At 30.2% G+C, this 8,064-nt stretch overlaps 1 non-coding gene and 1 pseudogene across 2 annotated transcripts; one reads left to right on the top strand and one right to left on the bottom strand.

Moving 5' to 3' along the window:
• Positions 1–350: 350 nt before the first annotated feature.
• On the top strand, positions 351–457 carry LOC149511547 (small nucleolar RNA R71). Its single transcript, XR_016333914.1, has one exon. It is a non-coding gene; the product is annotated as a small nucleolar RNA R71 (small nucleolar RNA).
• A 5,448-nt stretch (positions 458–5,905) lies between these two features.
• Positions 5,906–7,473, bottom strand: LOC111276648 (3-oxo-Delta(4,5)-steroid 5-beta-reductase pseudogene; annotated as a pseudogene). Its single transcript, XR_016333818.1, has one exon. The product of XR_016333818.1 is annotated as a 3-oxo-Delta(4,5)-steroid 5-beta-reductase pseudogene (transcript).
• Between the last annotated feature and the right edge of the window lie 591 nt (positions 7,474–8,064).

The following is an 8,064-nucleotide window of genomic DNA, read 5'->3' as shown; positions in this document are numbered from 1 at the left end:
TTTTCATTTAAATGGGGTTCTTTACAGATATATCATGAAACAAAAAGACTTTGGATTGCATTCACATGATTGGTTTGGGATTGTGCTCTGAAGGCTTTTATCTTTTTGGTTAAGGTAGCTAAATGAGAGTTTATGGAGGTGATTGCATCAATTTTAGATAAACTCATAGACTTCTCACTTACTTTTCTTTTCATAACCCATTGATAGTTGTTAGTAGCCATTTCTTCAATTAGCTCATTGGCCTTTTCAATAGTCTTACTCATGATTGCCTCTCAACAACTGAATCTAAGGTGGTTTTCATGGGTGGTGTGAGACCACTACAAAAAATCTAGATTTGAAGCCATTGGGGTAGTCTATGATGTGGGCATTTCCTTAATAACTCCTTGAATCTTTCCCATGTGTCATACAGTGTTTCACCATCTACTTGCATAAATATGGTGATCTTATTCCTAAGCTTAGTTGTTTTGGCTAGTGGGAAGAATTTTGCCAAAAACTTATGTACTAAGCCATCCCATGTAATAGAGCCAAGTGGTAGTAATGTCAACCAACTTTTTGCCTTGTCCCTAAAAGAAAGAAAAAAAAGTTTTAGTCTAATAATATCATCAGAAACACCATTATGATGAAAAATATCACATAATTCAAGAAAATTTGAAAGATGAAGGTTAGGATCAATGCTAGTTAGTAATCTAAATTAGTTTTTGGGGTTTAGAAAGTCGATAAAATGAGTTTTTGAAAAAGAATTCAAAATTAGAATTCAAAATTTTCTGAATATTCAATATTTGGATGCTACTATTCCATCCAAACCTTTATCATAGAAAGTTGCTTTAGCCTATTAGTCTTTTATTAGATTTATTATGTTCCTTGCAGTATGTTTTCACTAATTTATCTTGGACTTTACCATTTTTTATCCTTATAATAAATAGAAGAGATGTATGATTGCATTACATATGTCTTGAAATTGGAATGATGATGAATAAATAATGATGTCCATAAAAGATCGTAGCTTTAATTCGAAAGGTAATATGGAATAATGGGGAACATGAAATGAAGATTAGTACCTATGGCTTTGACATTAAAGACGAAACTTTCGAAAAAAACACCAATGTCACCATGGAGAAAAATTAGATGATTATGAAGAAATAGGTGTTGGAAGTTGAAATTGAAAGAACACAATGTGGTAAAAAAGTCGTGTGGCTTTTTTTTTTTATACAACATTTAGGGGTGTATGACATTGATTTCCATTGATGCTTGCTTTTAAGCATGACATTGATTTTCATTGATACTTGCATTCAAAGTATGATATTGCTTTTCATTGATACGTGCACTTAGGCATTACATTGATTTTAATTGATACTCGCATTCAAAGTATGATATTGATTTTCATTGATACGTGTACTTAGGCATGACATTGATTTTAATTAATACTTGCATTCAAGATATTCGTTGCATGTAGAAAAGATATAAATATCAATTCTCGAATGAGAAAAAGGGAAAAAAATTCTATGAACACTTGAGATTTTTACTTCTCGGATGAAAAGAACTTTTTACAATGAGATTTTTGACACTTGATTGAGAAAACTTTTTAGGATGAAATTTTTAACCTTTAATTAAAGAAAATTTTGTTAAAAGATTGAACACTCAAAGTAGGAAGAATTGTCAAGACACGTTAAATAGTAATCAAGGAAAATAATGATTTTTTTAAAAAAGCCATTAAACCTTGATTTGAAGATAAGATTTTGAATTCATCTATGAACCTTTGAACTTATTTGCAAATGTTTGAAATCATTTATGAAACTTTTAGTGTGAATCCCGAACCTTCGATGAGAATCTTGAAAACTTTTGAAGTGACTTTCAATTTGAATCTTGAGAACATTTTTGGTGTGAATCTCGAATCTTTTACTGTTACTCTGGGATCTTTCGATGTGAATCCAAAACCTTTTATGCGAATCCTGAGACCTTCAATGTGACTCTCGATGAGAATCTTTCAGTGTGAATCACAAACCTTTAATGCAAATTCGAAAACTTTCAATGTGAATCTCGTGAACCTTTTGATGTGAATCCTGAACCTTCAATATGAATCCTAAAACTTTTAATGTGACTCTTCATGCGAATCTCAAAAATCTTTTGGTGTGAATCCTGAACTATGATGTGAATCTTAAAGACTTTCAATGCGACTCCTAAAGAGAATCTTGAGAATCTTTTGGTGTGAATCTCGAACCTTCGATTCTCAAAAACCTACGATGCGAATCTCGCAAACCTTTTTTGGGGAATAGTAAAACAGATAAAAAATTTTTACAAACCTTCAATATGAATCCTAAAAACTTTTAATGTGACTCTTCATGCGAATCTCAAAAATCTTTTGGTGTGAATCCTGAACCTTCAATATGAATCCTAAAAACTTTTAATGTGACTTTTCATGCGAATCTCAAAAATCTTTTGGTGTGAATCCTGAACTATGATGTGAATCTTAAAGACTTTCAATGCGACTCCTAAAGAGAATCTTGAGAATCTTTTGGTGTGAATCTCGAACCTTCGATTCTCAAAAACCTACGATGCGAATCTCGCAAACCTTTTTTGGGGAATAGTAAAACAGATAAAAAATTTTTACAAACCTTCAATATGAATCCTAAAAACTTTTAATGTGACTCTTCATGCGAATCTCAAAAATCTTTTGGTGTGAATCCTGAACCTTCAATATGAATCCTAAAAACTTTTAATGTGACTTTTCATGCGAATCTCAAAAATCTTTTGGTGTGAATCCTGAACTATGATGTGAATCTTAAAGACTTTCAATGCGACTCCTAAAGAGAATCTTGAGAATCTTTTGGTGTGAATCTCGAACCTTCGATTCTCAAAAACCTACGATGCGAATCTCGCAAACCTTTTTTGGGGAATAGTAAAACAGATAAAAAATTTTTACAAATGTTGAAATGGGGCTTTTGATTTTGGAAGGGTTTCAAGAGATTTTAGGTTGGGATTTTTTACGTATAGGTAGTCTAGGGCTAAGTAAAGAACATAGTTCGAATGAGGCATTTGTTATAGTGGTGGCCAAACTTTTGGACCTTAAGAGGCACAGGTTTTAATTCAACTCTAGAGAGATCTATGACATTTAGCAAAAAAAATCTAGAAAACAAGAAAGGGGAAGAGAAGAGGGATTTTCTGGCACTTTTGGAAAAATTTTCCAATGTGGTGGCACACCGACCGAATTTTAGGATGTGCTTGAATTTTGATTGTTGTTTCTTTTTTTCTCTAGGTAGAAAGTAAAGGGTTTGAAAGTTGACCCATAATCCAACTCAGGATTTGCGTAATCGACCCAAAAACCCCCTCAGCCAAGATTAGGGCAATCTGATTGACCCACTGACTGAATCGAACTAGACCACTATAGAACTAGGTTAAATCGCTTCTAAACCAGATTGGACTATCGATTGTTGACTGATGTTGACTTGCATTAACTGGTATTGACTTGCTGTTAACTATCCAAATTTGGTATTTTTTATTTTTTATATTTAATTTTTATTTTTTTCATTATGGTAATTTTATTATTATTATTCATTTTATTTTTGTAAATATTCCAATTTATAATTTAATACATTATAAAAAACTAATAATAAAATAATAAAAATAAAATTTTGAATAATAATAAATAATAATAAAAACAATAAATAAAATGATAAAATAAAATAGAGTTACAAGTGGTGATTTTATTGATAATCTTGAATTAAGAAATTTTCTCAAAAATTTACCAAAAGTGTTGAAAATACTTTTAAAAATTTTTCTAATAAAATTTTTATAAAATGTTTTTTAGTAAGATAAAAATCCCTTTTGGCTATAAATATTAAAAATTCATACAATAAAATTTTCTAAAATATTTTTAAAGTGTTAGAAATATTTTACAACTTTTCAAACATAATAATAATAATAATAATAATAATAATAATAATAATATAATGAAATCTCGCAATGATGGAACTAAAATAAAATCACCGAGTGATAATTTTATTAATAATTCTTAGGAGAAGTATTTTTCAAAATTTTAACAAAACATCTTGTACGATTTTTGAAAATCATTTCAATAAAATAATAAATAATAAAATTCTTAATAATAAATTATTATAGTAAGTAAAATTTTCTTATGATGATGTGAAAATAAAGTCATGTCAAAACTCCTAAGTGAGAAATTTCTCCAAAATTTTTTCAAACACGTTAGAAAATATTTTGAGAATTAGATTGAGAATTTTTATTTACTTCCATAATAATTGAACAACTAATAAATATTTCAAAGTAATTTAAAGTTCTTATTGATGATTAAAGAAGTTACAAGTGGTAATTTCCTCAAACTTTTAGATAAGAGATTTCTTTAAAAGTGTTGGTATGATTTTTTAAAAATACTACAACTAAAAAATTATAGTTTACTTCGTTACTAAAATATTAAAATAAATTTGACGACGTAATCCCTTCAACGAAATAAACGATTTCTTTGAATGCTCTTAAAATAAAAAAATTTTTTAAGTTATACTGAAAGTATCAACGATAACTTAAAAACTTTTTAATATTAAAATAATAAATAATATAATAATAAAATATGAAGTAAAAGGTTATTTGAACAAGAAAATTCTAGAATCTTATAGAATTAATTGGTATCATCTTTAAACGAGTGATGTAGAGATGCTATAAACTTTCTCACACATAATCTTATTTCTGAATCTAATATTGATTTTATAGATCAAAAGATGAGATTGATAACCAATCACACGTTAACAAAAAAAATTTAATAAAAACTCTTGATTTTTATGTCTAATTATTAAGTTTGTAAATTGATACATAATAATAATTTATATTTGTGAATAAATATGAAAAATAATAATTCTTTTATTTTATTTCATTTCACTTTTTTTATCGTACCAAAAAACTTTAAAATTTATTTTATTTTCACTTTTTCAACTTTTTTAATTCAACATTTTACTTTTTCACTCTATCAAACTCACCGTAAGAGGAAGTATCAACGACTACTTCCCTCTTAGATCTCTAGATTTTTTTTAAAAAATTTTTATCTTTTACTTTTCTTTAGAACACTATGATCTATATTGAATTTTTTAAGTGGATTGTGATTTTTGTAGCCGACTATTTAGAATTCTCTTAAGTCGATGTTGTAACCGACCCAAATTCCTAGACAAGGACGTGAAGTGTGTAGAGTGGTGTATTTTGGCGTGAATTGATGGAAAGAAAGAAAGAATGAAAGTGACGTGGAGCGGGAGGTGTAGCGAGTGAAGCAGTAGGGATTGAATAACAAATAGATGGCTAGAGGACTGGGACATATACCAAACTTGGACTTGGAAAGCTGTGATCTGAGTCAGCTTTGAAAACTTGGAGGTATTGAATTTAAGAAAAACCAGCTTGTTGAATCTCTAATGGTGCTTAAGACTTTCAAAAGATTAGAGATATTTTATTTGAGTTAATATTTTGGTTGGAATATTACTTCAAAGATGGGGGTAGAAATGGTTTTGGATGTGGCTTTTAACCCATGCAGATTCTTTCATTTTTAATGCTTCTTGGCTTGCAATTTATTATAAGTTCATCTTGGCCAGAGTTTATCAGAGTTTTATTGTAAATTACGGTCAAAGAATTTTGGTAACATGTTGTTATATTTTCTTCAATTTCATTGTTTTCTTCTCTTCTTTGATAATGCTTGCCTTTTTTTTATCTAAATATTTACTTGAATTCTTATACAACTTTCTTAATTATTTTTTCTTTGAAAAATTTCCCTACACCTCACTTCGTGAATTGTGAGGGTTGGATTCCAGAATTATTCTTATGCAGTAGACCCCATTTAGATGACATCATGTGATTTTCGAAAGACATGGTACATCTTAATTTGTTGCTTCGATGACTAGATAGTCTAAAAATAGAAATTGAAATTGGACATTATTTCCATTACAATTTTTTTTTTGTTACATTAAAAAGATAAAATTTTATTACATATAAAAAAAAAATTGATTTGAAGTCAAATTTTTAATATTCTCTCAAATGCTTTTAACAATTAAATTAAAAGCTTAGGACCTCTTTTTTTCACTAACATAAATAATAAACTAGTTTAAATCTTGAACCATTTAGATGTGTTAAACTGAATTACACCTATCTTCCTACCCACCTGCCAACTCCCCAGGATTATTTAGATATGGTAGAATCAAATTCCAATTTCCAAGTCTTCAAGGAACAATTTTCATGTCTTGCAATCTTCTGACCCACATCTCAATACTTCTAAGAGTGTCAGCATATCCAAAGAAACCAAAATCTCGACTCTTTGTCATGTTGGAAACAAGTTGAAACTCCAAATTTAAGACTGCCTTGATTGCAGCAAAGGCAGCGATCATGTCCTGCATTTTCGTCTTTAAAAGCCCATGTTCTTCCACTATCTTATCCCAAGCTGAAGCATTGTCCTTCATCATCTCAACCACGTCAAACTTTTCCTTTTCATCAAACGGGACAAATTCTACATTAAAAACCTTGCACAACTCCTTCCAGAAGCTTTTCCAAGTAAAAACATCGCCATTGGTGCAATTAAAGGCTTGGTTCTTAGACTTCTCCGAGATTGCTGCCCAGATTTGTTGCTCTGCTAGCACTCTTGCATCAGATGCTTCATAGAAATGCTCCCATGTGTATCCATTGCCAGGGTATCGAAATGGGAAGCCTTGGTGCTTACAAATATTAGCATAAACCGCTAAACAAAGCAATGTATTGTAAACACTCCTCGAAGACGCACCAATTATTATAGAAGGACGGTGGACAGAATATGAGATAGATGGTGCATAAGAAGCCAAAACATCTTCTTGTGCATAATAGAAATTAGGGTAAGGTAACCTTGGCATTTCCTCATGGAATGGTGGCTCCTGAGCGACAAGCTGGTTTCCCAATGAAGGATCAAACACTGGACCAATGTAATGCTTGGTGCCTGTTTGCAAGGTGACATGGCAGAGCGGGGAAGATGTACCTGATTTGAGAACATCAACCACATTTTTGAGCATCGTTGAATTGATAAGGATGTTTGCTTCTTCATTTTCACGAACTTGGATTGCGACCCAGAAGACATGTGTCACTTCATTGGAGATTGGGGAGAGGTTTTTGATTGTGTCGTCAAGGTTTGTAGCGTCAAATGAGATGAAGTGGTCAACAATGGAGGAAGGAAACCAGCTTGCCTTAGATCTTCTGGCTGTACCGTATACTTTCCACGGGCCGCCAAGCGCTGTAGGCTTTTTGAGAGCCTCTGCCAAGCTCAAACCTGCCATTCCTGTAACGCCAACGACCAGGGCTACAGAAGCGTTGGGAATTTTAGCCATTGTAGATACGTAGATAAGCTGGATAATTGAGAGAAGCAATGTTCTTTAAAAAAGGATTAGCTTTTGTCACTCCACTTTAATACGGTGGGCGAGATAATTGGTGGCCCACCGCTACCGACTCCCTACACGTAGCATTTAATTCATCCATGCTTTTTTTTTTTTTTCTTTTTTCTTTTTGTACTCTTTTCCCGGTTAAACAGTATTTCCTTTTAAGTTGCCACGTCTTTTCTTGGTTGGTTTTTCTTTTTTCTTTTTGCTTTTTTTATTCTTTTTGTTATTTTTTTCTTTAAAAAATAATTTTTTTAAAATTATAAAAATATATATTTGTAAAAATTGTATTTTTATATGTAGGAACCACTTATGTCAATTTTTTTTTATTTTTAACCCTCTAATCATAATTACGAAGATACATTTTATCATAATAATAAAAATATATTTTATATTATAATGGTTAAAATTATTATAATATTCTTTTTAATATATTTACCAAAACAGCTCTCTTTCTAAAATTTGTCAGAGTTAATATAGTATCCTTATTATTATAATTATGAAGATATCCTCCAACCATTGTTTACCAAAAATATTATGATACCCCTCCTACTATAATTATAAAAATACCTTTCATATTATAATTTGCCAAAATTGTTATGTTCTTGCTATAATTATGAAAATGCATTTTTATTACTTCATAATTATGTATTAAATTTTAATATCTATCAATTATATAAAA

This window comes from Durio zibethinus, chromosome 25, assembly GCF_047325235.1.
Source record: "Durio zibethinus cultivar Kanyao isolate XHJ-2024 chromosome 25, ASM4732523v1, whole genome shotgun sequence".
In the NCBI taxonomy this organism is placed as follows: domain Eukaryota; kingdom Viridiplantae; phylum Streptophyta; class Magnoliopsida; order Malvales; family Malvaceae; genus Durio; species Durio zibethinus.
This window is presented reverse-complemented; position numbering and strand designations above follow the sequence as displayed.